Below are 9,162 nucleotides of genomic sequence, written 5' to 3' on the forward strand. Positions count from 1 at the left end.
GAAAAAACCCCAAAAAACCTACATTTTAAAAGTTTTGTCTGGGAAGTGACACACAGTGCTTCTGCTTATATTCATTGGTAAGAACTAGTCATGTCATATCTCTCTATATCTATCTATCTATATCTATCATCTCTATTCAATTATATGTATATATATACATATTATATATATATATTTTTTCTCCCACCCCCCCATAAGTATTCAGTCAAGTCATCAGGATTTTCATATGATTGCATTGACTGGCCCATTCAGTCCATGTTTAAGAATAGTGGTGATAGTAGCTTACTTCTTCCTGACTGTAGTATCAATACGTTTCCTATAAAGCATGCAGGCTTTGGGGCCACAAAAGAAATATTTTATCATATTCAGTAAGTATCTTTGTATTTCTATTTCATTCAGTTTTTTTCTTTAGTCAAAAATAGATTTTTCAAATCCTATTCAGCACCTTAAAGTTTTTTTGTTATTAGAACCAATAAAGGTTTTATATTAATAGCTTCAAACTAATGCATTTATGAAACGAATCCCACTTGATAATTTCCAACCATCCTTGCACTTCTGGAACAAATCTTACTAGGTGTTTATGTATTCATCTTTTATTTATTTATATAAAGATTTTATTTATTTATTTGACAGAGAGAGACACAGCGAGAGGGGGAACACAAGCAGGGGGAGTGGGAGAGGGAGAAGCAGTCTCCCCGCTGAGCAGGGAGCCTGATGTGGGACTCGATCCCAGGACCCTGGGATCATGACCTGAGCCGAAGGCAGACGCTTAACGACGGAGCCACTCAGGTGCCCCAGTATTCATCTTTTAATGTACTGCTGGATTATATTTAGTAATATTTTACTTAAGATTTTTGCGTAAATTTTCTTAAATGTTATTGATCTGTGGTTTTCTTTTTTGTGCAGTCTTTTTTTTTTTTTAAAGATTTATTTATTTATTAGAGAGAGAGTGAGTGAGCATGGGGAGGGGCAGAGGGAAAGGGAGAGAGAAACTCCAGCAGACTCCTCATTGAGCTCAGAGCCTGACGCGGGGCTCCGTCTCAAGACCCCAAGATCGTGACCTGAGTTAAAACCAAGAGTCAGAGGCTTAACAGACTGTGTCACCCGGAGCCCCTTTTTTTTGTGCAGTCTTTGTCAGGCTTTGTGTTAATGTTACACAATATCATACAAATATATGGACATTTTCTTTCTATCTCTTTGCAGTTGGGCAGTTCAAGTAGCACTGGACACCCTTTCTTTAAGGTTTTCATAAAATTCTTGGAAACTATTCTTTTTTTGGGGTTGGGATGGACAGGTTACTCTTTAGCAATTTCTCCAGTTGCTTCTATGGACATTGGTCTGTTAACATTTTCTGTGTTGTTTTTGTTCAGTTTTGGTAAATTATACAGTTGAGACTTGAACAACGAGGGCTTGAACTGCGTGGGTCCACTTACACAGGAATTCTTTTTCAATAAATACAGTAGTGCTGTAAATGTATCTTCTCTTCTGTATGATTTTCTTTTCTTTTCTTTTTTTTTAAGATTTTATTTATTTATTTATTTAGAGAGTTCATGTGAGTGGGGGAAGGCCCAATGCAGGGCTTGATATCACAACCCGGAGATCATTACCTGAGCTGAAATCAAGAATTGGATGCCCAACTGACTGAGCCACCCACCCAGGTGCCCCATTCCTTATGATTTCTTTCTTTCCTTTTTTTTTTTAAGGTTTTATTTATTTATTTATTTATTCATTTTTTTTTTTTAAGATTTTATTTATTTATGTGAGAGAGAGAGAATGAGAGACAGAGAGCATGAGAGGGAGGAGGGTCAGAGGGAGAAGCAGGCTCCTCGCTGAGCAGGGAGCCCGAAGCGGGACTCGATCCCGGGACTCCAGGATCATGACCTGAGCTGAAGGCAGTCGCTCAACCAACTGAGCCACCCAGGCGCCCTTTAAGGTTTTATTTATTATTAGAGAGAGAGTGCATGAGAGAGAGGAAGAGGGAGAGAGAAGGAGCAGGGGCAGAAGCAGACTCCCCACTGAGCAGGGAGCCCAATGTGGGACTTGATCCCAGGACCTGGAGATCATGACCCGAGCTGAAGGCATACACTCAACCAACTGAGCCACCCAGGCACCTCTCCTTATGATCTTCTTAATAACATTTTCTCTTCTCTAGTTTACTTTATTGTAAGAATACAGTATATAATACATATAACATACAAAATATGTGTTAATTGACTGTTTATGTTGTTGATAAGGCTCAGCAGTAGGCTATTAGTAGTTAAGTCTTTGGGGAGTCACAGTTATACATGGATTTTTGGCAGTGTGGAGTCAGTGCCCTGGCTCCCATATTGTTCAAAGGCCAACTGTATTTGAATATATATTGTTATCTTTATTGGTGTTCTCTAAAAATTTTGCTGTTTTGGTTTATATTTTTTCTTTGACCTGACAGTTATTTTGTAGAGAGTTTTAAAATTTCCAGATGTAAAAGCCTTTCTATTTCTGAGTTTGTTAATTTCCAATGTTATTACATAGTGATCACACTCTTGCCTGTTTTATTTCTGTTCTCTAGAATTTACAGGTTGAATGTAAAAGCATTTATGACAATCCAGATGTCCTATGTCAAGCCAGGTATTAACAGTATTTGCAAAATATGTAACATAATTCTATTCTTTACACTAAACTTTTGTTTTGGAAAATATAGTTTTTCCCTTAAAATATATTATTTATGGTAACATTTACTGACTTGTTATTTTTAAATGAATTTAAAAAACTAATAATGAATTTATTTATATAATAAATAATAAATAAATAAAATTTCAGTTTTAATTTCCAAAACAATAAATATCAATAGATATCATCTACACAAACAGACACTCTTTGGGGTCCTCTATAATTTTTAAGAGTTTAGGGAGTGTGGGTCCTGAGGCCAAAAATGTTTGAGAACTGTTGCACTATAGAATTGGGTTTTGCTTTGTGATCCATTCTAAAAATATTTTTCTTCTAATGATTGAATTAAACTCATTTGCACTTACTAATATAACAGATGTTTGCTTTTAATTTTAATTTTTAATTCATAATAATTTTCATCTTATGTTTTCCACTTTAATAATTTTTCAAAAAGTCTTTACTCTGTTTTTTCTTATCCTTTTTTTTTGTGTGTAATTCTTCTGTTCTTATAGAAGTTTTATGTTTTTATCTTAACAGTTCCTTTTATAACTACACCTTTATGTAGTATGTTTAGTCCTCTTATTTTAAACAGTATCTGTTGTTTCCCTACTCTGAGCAATGATAACATTAGTGTGTTTTCTTTGTTTTCCTTCACACTCCTTCACCATCTTATTTTAGTTAATTATGTAATTTTTCTTAGTGTTACTGTTGTACTGCTAAATATGCTTATACTTAAGTTGTGATGTATCAACTTAGAAAGATATCTTTGAATTCAATTATTATAAATGAAGCAATTGGTGAACATACCAATTCTCCCAATTTCCTCGTCTCCATGAAAATTCTTTCTGGATTTATTTTTAGGTTCTTTCATCTCAAAGTGCTGTCCAGTTTTTTCCCTCTTTGCTTCAAATGCATGCTTCTTTATTTTTCTGAGATAGTAGCTCATCATTTTTTATTCTTTATCTTCAACATCTCCTTTTCTATAGACAGTTTTCTTTCATCATATGCATATTCTGAAGTCTTTATCATCTTAGAAAATAACAAAAAATTTCTTATTCTCTCTCAACTACAGCAGCTTTTGAGATCTTTTCTTTCCTCCTTACCCAGACTCTCAAAATGAATAATATATGCTTTGTTATAAGTCATTCACTCATGAACCACCACAATCTGGCTTCCACTTTCAATCACAGTATTGAAAGCATTCTTTTCATGATTACTAGTAATTTCTTGCTTTTTTTCAGTTGTGTCGTACGTGGCCTCTCTGTAGTGTTTGATCATGCTGACCACTGTGTCCTTTCTTGTTTTTCATGATAGCATAGTATCCTGATTTTCTTCTTACTGCTCCAACTTCTGAATTTTCTTAGTGTATTTCTCTTCTCTTTGTTCCTGCTCCTCAGGAATAAAAATTATATATATTTGGTTATCTTCTTTTCTTTTTCTAATCTTCTTGGGAGATAGCACCTATTCATATGGCTTTAATTTCCATCTTAAAGTAGTTCAAGAGCTTTGATCCTCAGAAATTTATTTAAAAAAATCTGTGGCTTTAGCATAGCACACAGATTTTTATTTTTAAAAATTTTTTAAAAGATTTATTTATTTATTTGAGAGAGAGAGAGAGAGAGAGCAAGCAGGAGGAGCAGCAGAGGAGAGGGAGAAGCAGGCTCCCTGCTGAGCATGGAGCCCAATGCGGGGCTCCACGTGGGGCTCAATCCCAAGACCCTGGGATCATGATCTGAGCCGAAGGCAGATGCTTAACCGACTGAGCCACCCAGGTGCCCTGTGCACACAAAATTTTAAATATCTGACCTTTGTTTCTTTTCATTGCTTTTGGGAAAAATTATATATGCTCACTGTAAGTAATTCAAACAATGTGAGAAAATATAAAAATTAAAGTAAAAAAAATAGCCTAAATACTATCATTCAGAAATTACTATCATTAACCTTAGATAAATATTATTCCAGGTATCTTTCTTCATGCAGAACTTTATGCAGATAATTTTCTTCCTATATGCAGAACTGTACACATACATATTTATGCACACACACATGTATATGTATGTATAGGCAGAACTATAGACATAAAGAGATAGTGCAGGATGGAAGATAAAAAAATATTTTTATAAAAGTAGATCATAGTGTAGATTCTATTTTAAATATTAAATTTTATCTTATGTGAATTTAATAGAGGTAAAAGAGACCAAAGTTAAAGTAAAGCAATGTTGAATTTCAAATAAATGCCTCTTTACCACAGGATTTATTTCTTTTAAGATTCTGATTAATGATTTAAAAAGATTATGACAAAACTAAGAAGCTAGAGCATTATGTCTTATTAAATGACTGTTTTAATTTTAGACAGAATTGATTGACACTCTGCTGTGAAAAGTGAGAATATTAGCTCTCTTTTACATCTTCCTGGCTTACCACCCTCCAACTTTTTAAGTTATATGATTATTGTTACATTTTCTATGTTTATGATATCCATGGTCTATTAACCGTAATTCCTGCAGTTGTTCTGTTGTTCTTTATTAGTAATATATATATAAATGAGTTCACTGTCAACAATCTTGTGTTTTATTTTTATTTGTTTTTAGACTATGGCTTTTTTATTCCTCCATTCTTTAGTTTGGTTAATGTCTTTTTTTTTTTTAAAGATTTTATTTATTTATTTATTTGAGAGAGAGAGAGAGAGAAACAGCATGAGAGGGGATAGGGTCAAAGGGAGAAGCAGGCTCCCCTCTGAGCAGGGAGTCCGATGCGGAACTCGATCCCAGGACTCCGGGATCATGACCTGAGCCGGAGGCAGTCGCTTAACCAACTGAGCCACCCAGGCGCCCAGTTTGGTTAACGTCTTAAATGGCTGATTGGCAAGATGGAATAGTGTCTTTTGTAATCTCTGTGTTCCTTAAAATTTGAAGATGCCTGACTCTTGTCTTTGTATTTGAATAACATATTGACGCTGGCATAGGTCAAAGTTCACAGTTGCAGGCAATGGAGTCCCTCTAGAGGGTTCAAGTAGGAAAAAGTTATTAGGCTCACAAAATTAGTGGGGGAGCAAAAACAATAGGCTTTAGGCAGAGCTTTGCTGTTTTGAGTTCTCTGGCAGTAGACAGAATTTTGGGCATAAAATATTTATTAGGGAATAACACCTGTGAGAGGAAATGGGGGAAGTAAGAATGTGCAGAGGAAGAAGTCAAACTGCTGTGCAGACCCAGTAAAGCCTTAGCCCAACTGTGGGGACCTACAGGCACCACAACTCATCTTTAGCACTGTTTAGGTCCACTTCTCCCTGTATGTTTGGGACCTAGCTCTATCTGGTGTCTGATGGTCCTCTCTTTCTGCGGGGAGCCTTAGAAGAGGGAGGTTAGTAAGACAAGCTATAGTCTCTGTCACTGCAGTCGGTCTCTGTGCTGCAGTTGATACTGTTTTTTCCTTCCACTATCTAGTTTAAATTTCTCTAACCCTCGCTGGCTACTCTGTTGGCCTCAACGGCTTATCTAGTGACATGAGCCAGGCCTTGATGGGTCTGTGACCCTGATCACCATTCCCTTCTCAGGGAAGTTTGCTGTAATTGGCTATTTATAGTGACAGTCTGGCACGAGAGTACCAAAAGGTACCCAAGAGAATTATGTGTTTCACTCCTATTTTTCCCTGCCCCAATAGGTAACAGTAGTCTTATCTTCTTCTGATAACCAAGATGGTGATCTCTTTTCTTGCCTACTGGCACTTGGACATAAGGATCCCAAAGGTGCCCAGGTAGCAGCCCAAAGCTTATAATATAGTGGGGTTATTGCTCTATTTCCTGGTAAAATTGTGCCCACTCTGAGGATCAGGACCTCTAGCTCTGCAGAGTTCAAAGCTGCAATAGTGGGAAACAAAGAATCCTCCAGTGGGCCATTAGTAGTGATGATAAGTAGAGCAATGCCTGTGTCTGCCTTTTGTTTCTCAGACCATATATTCTTTCTGTTGGGGACATTATTTTGTAAAAAAGCCTTCAATCTAGTGAGTATTGTGCCTGGAGGGTGACACTCCATTCTTAAAAAGTTCTGTCCATGAGCTGGTGTTTTAGTTGTGCCCCTAGCAGGCCATTTCAATGCTCTATCAGACTAGCAGCTTCTGGATACTATGGCATAGATGTGACTATTGGATCCCATGACCACAGGAACACTCCTGCACCCCTTTGCTGAAAATTGGTTCCCCTGGTCTGGTATCATATTACATGGGATTCTGTGCCAGGATTGAATATGCCATAAACTCTCAGTGTGTAGATGAGGCCCTGCATGCAAGAAGGAAAACCTACACCTGGAATATCTGTTTCTGTGAGAATTAACTACTGGCCTTTCAAGGATGGAAGGGGCCCAATGTAGTTAACTTGCTACAGAGTCTGGTTAATTTTCTAGAGGTATGATGTCATAACAGGGATTCAGCACTGGTCTTTGTTGTTGGACATTGGACATCCAGTGGTAGGTGGCGCTAGCTATATCAGACCTTGAGTGGGAATGCATGTTGTTGGGCTTATGCACAGCTTCCAATTCTCCTAATGGGGCCACTTCATTAATGTGCTTTTTCTGCCAACACTGGGGGTAGTCAATAACAGAGATTTGATGGCATCAACTGACAGTTCTTTTGTTTACTTGGTTAGTTTTTGCCTCTTCTGTGATGGATACTTTCTGATGATTAACATGTGATACAAAGATCTTTACACTTTGTGCCCATTCCCATATATCCATCCATATTTCTGTACCCAATGCCTTCTTCTGATTTTCTAATCTTTTTTTTTTTTTTTTTTACTTTTAGGTACCTGACCAGCCAGCTAGGCCATTCTTCTTCATGGAAAAAGATGCAAAATATACCAATTTGTCTATTACTTTGGCCCTGCTCCTAACCACTGGACTCCTACTAAAAATATACTGGCATTGCAGACTCCGAAATCTTCTTAAGGTTAATCTCCCACTCTCTGGAGTGTATGTTTCTTAGCAAGGCCTCTAGCATCCCAGCCACCTCTTGTTCATTTGGCCCAGTCAATATAATGTAATTGATGTAATGGATCAGTGTGATATTCTTTGGGATGTCCAAATGGCACAGTCTCTTTGGACACATTATGACAGACAACATGAGTTAGCATAGCCTTGGAACAAAACTGTAAATGTATGGTCTTGTCTGGTTCATGTGAATTCGAACTCTTTTTGATCTTGTTTTCTGACTGGCATAGAAGAGAACATATGCACCATATCAGTGGCTTTTACTGTGTTATCTCAGGATGTATTACCTCTAGCAAAGATAGCACATCTGGCATAGTGGCTGTGACTGGGGCTGTTTGTGGGTTGAGTTTTGACAGTTTACAGTCATCATCTAGAAGCCAATCTTTTTTTGCAGGGGCTAGACTGGTGAATTAGATGGGATAGGATGGAGCCAATATTCTTTTACATTCTTAAAGTTGTTATTCCTTTGGAGTATGATATTGGTTTTGGTTTGGGTGAGGAGAAATTTCAGGGCCTTCCGTTTGGTTTTCCTCTCTATGCTAGTTCTTACACCAAGGACCAATATGGGGGTTTGGCCAATTGCTAAATATATTAATTCTAATTATACATTTGGAGACCAGGGAAATGACCACTAGATGACTCTGTGGACCTAGTGAATCCACTGTAGGTAGGGCCTTGCCCAGGACTACATTTATCCCCATATGCCTCTACACTAATAGGGAAGACATGATGATGTTTTCAGGCTGTTACATATTGTCAGTTCAATCTCTGTGCTTAATGGTCCTCAAAATGTCTTATATGCCCCTTTTCTCAATGTGTAGTTTCCCAAGTAAATGCCAGAGGTCCCTTTGGGGGACTAGGGAAATCATTACCATGAATAACTTGCCATGTGTTACAGGGATCTTCATTCTGTAGATCTGGCCACCTCTTTAGTCACTGAAAAATTGGCTCAGATCCCAAAACAGAGTTAGGGCTTGTTAATTTTTTTTGTCCACAATCACTCTCAGCCTCCAGTTATCTATCCTTAATTTATTCTCTTGGTATAAGCTGAGTTGTACCCCTTTTGGTTCTTCATCTAATTTTCCCCTAGGGACTCCATGTTCTGTTAACCATCTCTGTAACTCTAAAACTCTCTGCACATCAAGACTCCTTTGGCTGTCATTCCTGCCTTCTTCGTCATTATGATTGTTATGACTCCTTGGCTTTTGGCAGTAAACTGCTCACCTGGCTTCTCTTTTGGGGATCCTATTATCCCCATTACTATTTGTGAACCAAGTTCTCCTGCTGTCATCCCAAGCCTGTAGAGGAGAGCCATGACTAAATTTTTAGTGATGCTGGTGCCCCTCTAACTAGTATATTCTTTATGGTCTTGGTAAATTAAGTAGTGTGTTCTCTTGGTCTTCCAGTGGAACATAATAAACTGGTGGATCTTCTAGCTATACATATGTTTCGGTCTAGTTCCCTGAGCTTTTAATCCTATCCACTATTTGCCACAGCCATTCTGGCATTTCAGCTTTATTCAGTGTGGACAATCACT

General features: G+C 37.5%; 1 long non-coding RNA gene across 1 annotated transcript; it reads left to right on the forward strand.

The window, feature by feature from the left end:
- The first annotated feature begins 1,541 nt into the window (after window positions 1-1,541).
- Window positions 1,542-8,913, forward strand: LOC135363773 (uncharacterized). The gene is made up of 2 exons (XR_010409833.1): window positions 1,542-1,658; window positions 7,441-8,913. It is a non-coding gene; the product is annotated as an uncharacterized LOC135363773 (long non-coding RNA).
- Window positions 8,914-9,162: the final 249 nt, after the last annotated feature.

This window comes from Mirounga angustirostris, unplaced genomic scaffold (genome assembly GCF_029215605.1).
Source record: "Mirounga angustirostris isolate CCGP_5_RB_7025 unplaced genomic scaffold, mMirAng1.0.hap1 SCAF_3, whole genome shotgun sequence".
Taxonomy (NCBI): Eukaryota; Metazoa; Chordata; class Mammalia; order Carnivora; family Phocidae; genus Mirounga; species Mirounga angustirostris.